This window comes from Lissotriton vulgaris, chromosome 9, assembly GCF_964263255.1.
Source record: "Lissotriton vulgaris chromosome 9, aLisVul1.2, whole genome shotgun sequence".
In the NCBI taxonomy this organism is placed as follows: domain Eukaryota; kingdom Metazoa; phylum Chordata; class Amphibia; order Caudata; family Salamandridae; genus Lissotriton; species Lissotriton vulgaris.
In genome coordinates, this window is record NC_141697.1 from 38,040,470 (window position 1) to 38,050,932 (window position 10,463).

The following is a 10,463-nucleotide window of genomic DNA, read 5'->3' on the forward strand; positions in this document are numbered from 1 at the left end:
TGATGTCACTGACCCTGTCATGAGTGATAGTATGTGACATCATCAGCAGTGCATTGTGGGCGCGCGAGTTATAGTTAGCTGAACTAACTATAACAGGGGAATTTCAATGGTTTTGTATGAGTGAAATGTCCAGATAACTATAACATGTGTGAAACCTATGGTTTTTTCAGTGAATTTCTAAGGTTTTTTAAATGCTAATTCCTAACTATAACGTGTGTGAAACCTATGGTTTTTTCAGTGAATTTCTGAGGTTTTTTAAATGCTAATTTTAAAATGTATTAATTATTATATTTCTTTCTTTTTATAGTAATTTCCTAACTTTGAATTATAAATACTTATATTTATTTTATTTTTTAAGTTACATTTCATATTTTTAATGTAAAATAATAACACAAGTACATTAAAAAAGAATGCACTGCTAGTGAAACTACCTGGATGAATTTGTAAGTGTTTGTTAGGGGCAGATTTACAACCCCCTTGTGCCTCTTTTACACCATTGTTGCATCACTTTTATGATGCAGCGGTGTGCAAAAGATGCCCCATGGTGTGTGGTATTTAGAATTTGACGTATCTGGGAGGTGCGTCACATTATTAAGTATTGCACGGCGCACCTGGCATTTGCTGAAGTTCAGTTTCAGTGTTAAGTATTGAACGGTGCACCCGGCATTTGCTGAACTTCAGTTTCAGTGTTAAGTATTGCACGGTGCACCCGTTATTTGCCGAAGTTCAGTTTCAGTGTTAAGTATTGCACAGTGCACCTGCTATTTGCTGAAGTTCCGTTTCAGTGATAAGTATTGCCTGGTGCAACTGCTGTTTGGTGAAGTTCATTTCAGTGTTAAGTCATTGCACTGTGCACCTGCTATTGCTGAAGTTCAGCTTCAGTGTTAAGTATCGCACGATGAACCTGCTATTGCTGACGTTCAGCTTCAGTGTTAAGTATTGAACGGTGCACCTAGCATTTGCTAAAGTTCAGTTTCAGTGTTAAGTATTGCACGGTGCACCCGTTGTTTGCCGAAGTTCAGTTTCAGTGTTAAGTATTGAACGGTGCACTCGTTGTTTGCCGAAGTTCAGTTTCAGTGTTCAGTATTGCACAGTGCACCTGCTATTTGCTGAAGTTCAGTTTCAGTGTTAAGTATTGCACGGTGCACCTGCTGTTTGGTGAAGTTCATTTCAGTGTTAAGTCATTGCACTGTGCACCTGCTATTGCTGAAGTTCAGCTTCAGTGTTAAGTATTGAACGGTGCACCCGTTGTTTGCCGAAGTTCAGTTTCAGTTTTAAGTATTGCACAGTGCACCTGCTATTTGCTGAAGTTCCGTTTAAGTGATAGGTATTGCATGGTGCAACTACTGTTTGCTGAAGTTCAGTTTCAGTGTTAAGTATTGCACAGTGCACCTGCTATTTGCTGAAGTTCCGTTTCAGTGATAAGTATTGCACGTTGCACCTGTTGTTTGCTGAAGTTCATTTCAGTGTTAAGTATTGAACGGTGCACCTGTTGTTTGCTGAAGTTCAGCTTCAGGGTTAAGTAATGAACGGTGCACCTGTTGTTTGCTGAAGTTCATTTCAGTGTTAAGTATTGAACGGTCGGTGCACCTGTTGTTTGCTGAAATTCATTTCAGTGTTAAGTATTGAACGGTGCACCTGTTGTTTGCTGAAGTTCAGTCCAGTGTTAAGTATTGAACGGTGCACCTGTTGTTTGATGAAGTTCATTTCAGTGCTAAGTATTGAACAGTGCACCTGTTGTTTGCTGAAGTTCATTTCAGTGTTAAGTATTGAACGGGGCACCTGTTGTTTGCTGAAGTTCATTTCAGTGTTAAGTATTGAACGGTGCACCTGTTGTTTGCTGAAGTTCATTTCAGTGTTAAGTGTTGAATGGTGCACCTGTTGTTTGCTGAAGTTCATTTCAGTGTTAAGTATTGAACGGTGCACCTGTTGTTTGCTGAAGTTCATTTCAGTGTTAAGTATTGAACGGTGCACCTGCTATTTGCTGAAGTTCCGTTTCAGTAATAAGTATTGAACGGTGCACCTGTTGTTTGCTGAAGTTCATTTCAGTGTTAAGTATTGAACGGTGCACCTGTTGTTTGATGAAGTTCATTTCAGTGTTAAGTATTGCACAGTGACCCTGGCATTTGCAGAACATCATTTCAGTGTTAAGTTTTCCACGGTGCACCTGTTGTTTGCGGAAGTTCATTTCAGTTTTAAGCATTGCATGTTGCACCTGCCATGTGCTGATGTTCAGTTTCAGTGTTAATATTGCACAGTGCACCTACTATTTGCTTATATTCTGGTTTGGGGAGGCTGATGATTGCATTTGCACTCTGTCTAAAGAACAAGTTGAACGTGGTTGGATACTGTGCAGGTACTCAGCAGTAGATCCAGAGTCTAATGTTCATATTCTGCGCTATGAAATGTTATATTATGCTATTTTTATTTGTATTGATGATAAAATGTGCAGAAGCACCGCGCAGTGACTCTTCAGTCTTACTAAAGTTAAAAATCAGTGTCACTAGCACTGCACAGTGACTCTTCAGTCTTGCTAAAGTTAAACATCAGTGTAGCTGAACACTGTGCGGTGACTCTTCAGTCTTGCTAAAGTTAAACCTCAGTGTAGCTGAGCACTGTGCAGTGACCCTTCAGTCATGATATAGTTCAACATCAGTGTAGCTGAGCATTGCACAGTGACTCTTCAGTCTTGCTAAAGTTAAACCTCAGTGTAGCTGAGCACTGTGCGGTGACTCTTCAGTCTTGCTAAAGTTAAACATCAGTGTAGCTGAACACTGTGCGGTGACTCTTCAGTCTTGCTAAAGTTAAACCTCAGTGTAGCTGAGCACTGTGCAGTGACCCTTCAGTCATGATATAGTTCAACATCAGTGTAGCTGAGCATTGCACAGTGACTCTTCAGTCTTGCTAAAGTTAAACCTCAGTGTAGCTGAGCACTGTGCGGTGACTCTTCAGTCTTGCTAAAGTTAAACATCAGTGTAGCTGAACACTGTGCGGTGACTCTTCAGTCTTGCTAAAGTTAAACCTCAGTGTAGCTGAGCACTGTGCGGTGACTCTTCAGTCGTGATATAGTTCAACATCAGTGTAGCTGAGAATTGCACAGTGACTCTTCAGTCGTGCTAAATTTCAACATCAGTGTCGCTAAGCACTGCTCAGTGACTCTTCAGTCTTTCTAAATCTCAAAAACAGTGTACCTGAGCACTGTGCAGTGACTCTTCAGTCGTGCTAAATTTCAACATCATTGTCGCTAAGCACTGCTCAGTGACTCTTCAGTCGTGCTAAAGTTCAACATCAGTGTCCCTGAGCACACTGCGCAGTGACTTTTCAATCTTCCTAAATCTCAAAATCAGTGTCGCTGAGCACTGCTCTGTGACTCTTTAGTCGTGCTATAGTTCAACATCAGTGTCGCTGGGCTCTGCTCAGTGTCTCTTCAGTCTTAGTAAAGTTCAACATCAGTGTCACTAGTACTGCACAGTGCCTCTTCAGTCTTACTAATGTTCAATATCAGTGTCACAGAGTACTGCACAGTGACTCTTCTATTTTACTAAAGTTTAACATCAGTGTCGCTAGCACTGCAAAGTACTCATCAGTCTTATTAAGTCTCAGCATCAGTGTTGCTGAGCACTGCACAGTGACTCTCCAGTCTTACTATTGGTCGATGTCAGTGTCACTGAGTACTGCACAGTGACTCTTCTGTTTTACTATAGTTTAACATCAGTGTTGTTAGCACTGCACAGTGACTCATCAGTCTTACTAAATCTCAGCATCAGTGTTGCTGAGCACTGCACAGTGACTCTTCAGTCTTGCTAAAGTTCAGCATTGGTGTCACTAGCACTGCACAGAGACTCTTCAGTCTTACTAAATCTAAGCGGTATGCAGACAAAATATTGATATTTAAATATCTATATACAATAATATCGAAGTTTAAATATCGAAGGGACATAATATAGAAGGTAAGTAATATCGATAGATTTAATATCGATATTAGTAATATCGAAGTGTTAAATATCGATGTTAGTAATAACGATGTTAATAATTTCAATATTACTAATATCGAATTTTATAATATTTTTGTGTATATTATTATGTATTTATAATGTTTTTGATTTATTTTTATGTAATTTTGTAGTTTAGTACTGTAGCGGGTTGTGGGTTTATAGGGGAATAGGGTGGGAAGTAATTTAATTATGTTAAATTAATTATTAATTAGTAGGAATTATAAATTAATTTTAATTAATTGGTAATTATTTTTAATTAATTGGTAAATAATTTTAGGTAATTGAATAATTGATAATTATGTTCTGTAGTGGGTTGTGGGTTTATAGGGGAATAGGGTGGGAAGTAATTTAATTATGTTAAATTAATTATTAATTAGTTGGAATTATAAATTAATTTTAATTTATTGATAATTATTTTTAATTAATTGGTAATTAATTTAATTTAATTGATTAATTGATAATTATGTTTTGTAGCGGGTTGTGAGTTTATAGGGTAATAGGGTGGAAAGTAAGTTAAATGTAATTAAGGAAAAAAATGTAATTAATTGTTTAGTTGATTATATAATTGTTAAATATTTATTAATTGCTAATTAAATAATATTAAATTGTATTTTAATTTTTTTATTGAAATATATTTTGCTAATCATGTTTTTAATAATTATGTATCAGTATTTGTAAATGGTTTATATTTATTTAATAGTTAAGTTTTTTATTATTTAAAAAAATTAATGTCTTTATAAGTATGTTATTTTTACCCCTACGCTATCCAACACTTTCCCTGCTGTTGTACTCTCTGGGGTTGGAATAGTAATTGTTACCCCTACTCTATCCAAAACGTTCCCTACTGTTGCACTCTCTGGGCCGGTCACCCCACGCACCGCGCACACTCCCCATGAGTGAGCCCAGGCTGCCCCCGATCCCGCCGAGTGCCGCCGCTGCCCGCAGCTGTGCCCCTGATCGTTTTTATTCTCTGCCTTGCCACTGTTGCCTTGCCACTGTTGTTTAGTATTGTATTCTGTATTTTGTTTTTTGCCTTCTCTTGGCGATCCCTGTGTTGCCCAGCATGTGCCTGCCCCTCTCGCTGTGCCCAGCCCCTGCCGCGTTTCCTGCCCTCCCCCCGCTCCATGCTGCGGCTCCCCTGCGGCCCGCCCCCTTCTTCTCTTTTGTGTCCCTTCCCATTAGCCACCCCACTCTCGCCTCCCAGCTGCTCCTCCCTCCCACTTCGCCATTTATGGCGGAGGGCACGCGTACGCGCAGCGAGCACGCACAGCGGGCACGCCGATTGTGCGCCGAAGGCACGCCAAAGGCAAGCCCGTCAGCGCCCATCCACGCCTGGACCACGCCCAGCGCCAGGACCCCTGGCCCCGACGATGCTAGCCCACTCAACGGACCTACGACGCCGCCACCCTCATTGCACTCAAACCCGACTGAAACAGAGCCTGCCACCGGGCCACCCCGAAACGCGCCCGTGGACCCTTCACCTGTCAAGCCTGCAAGTTCACCTGCCTCCGGACCTGCAACGCTCCCACCAAGCCGGGCACCAACAACAATCACCTCAAGTGCATCCTGCTCAACACCCGCTCCATCCACAGACACGCCATCGAACTTTGGAACCTGCTCGACACAACATCACCAGACGTCGCCTTCCTCACAGAAACCTGGATTAACACCTCCTCTGCACCCAACATCGCCATCGCCATCCCGGACAGATACAAGATCACCCGGAGGAACCGCGCCAACCAGACTGGAGGAGGCATCTCGATCGTGCACAAGAACACCATCCGCATCACGACCGACTCCAACGACACCTTCTCCGCTGCCGAGCACCTCCACTTCCAGTTACACACGCGATCCAAAGACGACCCTCAGAGGCACCCTGGTCTACAGACCCCCGGGACCACGCACACAATTCAGCGAAGACATCACAGACTTCATCAGCCCACACGCCCTTCCCTCCGCTGACTACATCCTCCTAGGGGACCTCAACTTCCACCTGGAGAACAACAAGGACCGCAACTAAGCATGGGCGAATTTTGCAAATCTCGCGTTCGCGAATTTTGCAGATTTGCGAACTCGCAATCCGCAAAATCCGCGAATTCTAGCGAATTTGCGTTTTTTTTTTTGTGTTCGCAAGGATTTCTGCCAGTTCGCGAGGGTTTCGTACCAGTTCACAATTGCGAACTTACATTTCGGCACGCAACAGTCGCGATTATGTTGTTTCTATGTCTGGTTCATCATTACAGGTTCCCAGCACCCTCTGTTTCACCACTGCAACCCTCTGTTACATCAATGCCACCCTCTGGTTCATCATCACTGTAGATTATGGGGGGGAAAAGCAAGCACACCAGCCCTGCTTCAACTGACATGAATTAATTTGGGGTTAGTTTATTAATGTGTCACTGTTTTAAAATTCCAGTCTGGCACCTGCTTCCTTATCTGTAATTTTGCTTTCTGTTGCAGTGCATTTTTTTTCCCCAGGACCTTTGTGGCCTACTTGTAGCTATTCTATGAGCCTGCTGTGAGGGTCAGAGCAGGGTCATACAATTGTTGCAACTAGCAACAGAATTCTGGAGGGGCCCCAGTCAGGAAGCACTACAGGGAATTGTTACTAATGATGAGTTTGAACTCTTGCCCCTGCCGAGTGCTTTCAGTTTTGAAAAACTCGTTTTTCTGCAATTTTGCGGGATTCGCGGGGCGCGAACACGCGCGAGATCGGATTCGGAAGCCGCAAATTTGTGCGAATATGCAATTTGTTTTTTTGCGGCGTGTTAGTTGGCAAGGTTTTGTGCGTTTTTGCGAGCCGCTCATAGCGCAAGGCGCGAAGTTACCCTCGCGGTCATTCAAGGGCGCGGCCATCTTGTTTGCCTGACGTATTTCCGTTTCCGGGCGCGAAGTGTAATCTCGCAAAGTCTGCGGCTTGCCAGGACAGTTTCGCGCGTGTTCGCAAGGAAAATCTTGCGCGAACTTACCCGCGCGGTCGTGAACGGGCACGGCCATCTTGTTTCTCATTCATTGCTATGGTTCTGGGCATGGTCTTTGTATCCTCTCTAAATCTCTGCCATCCTTTGCTTGTTTGTAGTTTTTTTAATCTATTTTACTTATTATCTATCCCTCTATTTTTCTAGCCCTATATTTTTGTGTTTACTGCTACTTTTGGTTAATTTTAAACTACTTTTTTAAACTCTTTTCTTTTCTTCTCTTCCCTATTCTATTTTCTTTATTCCTTTCCGCCCAGACCATGGTGAAGGGAGCCGGGAAGCATCCCGAGAAGGGGAAGGGTCCCGCACCCTGTGTCTGGCTCCCGTGCGGGCGTTTGAGGGGGGAGGAGGTCTTACCCAGGGAGATCTTTACCCCGGAGGAGGTGGGCCAACTCATTTTTTATGTTCAGCGCCGCCTCCCCAGGGCCATCATGGGAAGCGGCAAGATCAGTGCCGGGTACGGGGTCCGGGAGCGCCGGAAGCGGTGGGAGAAGGTGTGCCAGGCCATTTACCACCACTCTCGGGTCTGGCGCACCTACAACCAGGCCACCCACTGCTGGACGGATGTCCTGACTCGTGAGCGAGATCTGCTCGACCTCCTTGGCCTTGAGATCCCCGGGCTTGGTGAATAGTAGTAGCTATTTCTTTACTACTATGTTTTCTCCTGCTGTGTTATTATATTGCAAATTTTTGTTTTTTACCAAGAGCAATAATGCTGCTCATTACATTGTAGGTAAATTATATTTCAAAATCTTCTGTGCATTTCAGGTACACTGCTCTCCTTCTTCTCAGTAGTGTTGCTACTATGCTTATTTGTTTTCGATTTTGTGTTCATTTCATTGGCCTGTAAAATTATGTATGAGTGTAGTTTAAAGAACTGCGTAATGCTACACACTAAGGTTCAGATTTTTAATTACCGGCGCATCCCTGCAAAGTAGCAGGGATGCGCCAGTAATTGTGCGTCACGCCACCATCACCCATGGTGCGCCGTATTTACAATGCGGCGCACCATGGGCCCAAAACGTCACCAAAGCATTACGCATCTGTGCCTTAAAGGCGGCGCATTGCTGGAGTTGCGTCGCTATGATGGTGCAGCTCCATCAATGCTCTGGGGTGCCCTATCTCCCCAATGCTGCGTCAAGCCGTACGTCTGCTTCAAGCAGGCGCAGGGTTTGAGTCACGCATCATTGTCCTCAAAGTGACTGATTGAAATCTTGTAGATTTCCCTCAGCCACTTTTAGGATGCGTTCCTGCGCAGGAACGCCCTCCCTTGTGCCGGAACGCCCCCTATTGGCGCAGGGCTTTACAATGTGATGCATCTCCCATATGCGTCACGTTGTTAATATATGCCGCACCATTGCGCCTCTTTTGTGCTGTCGCTGCGTCACAAAAGTCACGCAACAATGGAGCAAAAGAGCCGCAAGGGGCTTCTAAATCAGCCCCTACAGACTCAAGTCAAGTCCTTCCTTTGTACACATGGCGATAAGAAGAAATAATGGTGGTGGATTAATAGTTTGAGTATTTTAATGACAGGTTAATGTAGTAGGAAATTTTAGTGTTGTCGCTGATCTTCAATCACGATGGACTTTGGCTGTCACTTCGCGTGCTGCGGACTGCTGCCTGCAAATCCTAGGCAAACCTTTTTAGTACTTTGTTTAGTGAGTTACATAAGGTAATTTCCAATTCGACGGTCCGCAAATCAAGCAATACTAAAGTAACAACGTAGTCGACCACATGAGATTGGTCAATAATATATCCAGTAGAGTAGTTGTCTATTTGCTATTTCGCAAAAATATTTTGTTAGTTCTTTTGAAATGTTTGATTTGGTTGACAAATATCATCCATGTTTTCTGTTTTTCTTTCTTTCATGTTGTACATCAGCTTCCCCCAGGGGCAAGAGGAGGACACAGGAGGAGGAGGAGGGTGCTGTTGACGATGCAGGCCAGGACCGGGCAGGCGAGGGCTCCTTTGCTGGCCCCAGTAAGTTTTAATTTTAATATAGAGTACTTATTTTTTCCTAGCGTTCCTCATTCGATTTTTTCTAAATTGTCTTTGATCTTCTTGTAGACAGGATCTAAATTCTTATCCTGCCTCGACTATGACTCCGTGTAGTATTACTAGATTATTCTTATTAGTCTGTCTGTGTAGCTAACTAAGATTGCACATTTGGCATTTCCATTGGACTCCCATTCTAGTCAGCAATAGCTCTATGCACTGAGTGCAGTCCTCTGGGATTGTCCATAATGTCTTTTCAAGTATTCTAAATGGTTATGCTTTGCCAACAATAAAAAGGTGAATGACCACCAAGAAAGAATAAGATACTACTTTACTTTTGGTTTGGATAGGAGGACAATCCATTCTACTACTGTTGCATGGACAAATCTGCACAAACAGAACTATGGACACTAAAAAATGCATTGCTTAGCTTATCAATTATAATAGGTGCTGTTAGACTTTCCACATACCTCAGTGATAACAGACTTTGTAGTTGAACCCCCAATCTCCTTACTGACTAGATAGTGTGGCAGAGTCATTTAGCTCCCAAAGTCACCGATGGCAGAGGCACGGACTAATGCTTGCAAAAATTCCAAAACCTTTAGCTCATCCACTCTAGTCTGGAGGACCAAAAACCACAGAGTCTATTTGAGTTTAAAAGCTTTATTAAAAGTAAACACATTTATTGAAATCAAGTTTGTCATAAAAGTAAACGTTTAACTGGAAATGGAAAAGTGCTTAGTGCTGACGATTAATTGGACACATTTCTTGTGGTCGAGCCGAGCTCTCACCTGGTTTGAACTTTATCCTGCTCGTGTTCTTAGAAGTCAAGCTTCTGTCTGTTAGGAGAAAAAGTGGTGCGTGTTAAAAATAAAAAGCAAGCATTCATCAGTTGTGCCAAAAAGTGCAGCAAGACAACAACCTTCCATGGAAAAAGGGACATTTTTACTTTACAGTAGACAGTCACAAATTATTAAATTGTATACAGTTTTTTTCACATTTCTTTCTTCCTCCTAGACCAAATATTATATAGTAGTGAGTGGTGTATTCTAACATTATTAAATGCACTTTGTAGGTGGAACATCTGGAGGCGAGGCCAGCGTCGAGGTGGTGGTGGCATTGGACGAGGAGGACAACTCTGGGGAGGAGGCGGTGCAAGTGCCGGACAAATCTGTGGGGGATGACACGGTGGTGGCGGGCAGAGGTAAGCTATAGATTCCTTACTCATTTGAGATTGAAGACTGCAGAGTGTGCTTTCTGCACGGGTGTATTATATAAATAAACCAGGTAGTAGGCTCCTCTAAATGTACTTCGACTTAGCTGTGAAGTTTTTGGCGAGAAGAATCCCAATCAGATCTGAGGTGAACTTGATGGAAGGGCTGAACGAAAAGCGAAAGAAGGGTGTAAGTAAGTGTGGAAGGACGAGAAATGTAATGATGACTGGCAAAGAAGAATGATATGTGTTTGCTTGGTCCCCGAGGTGGCTGGGAAGGAA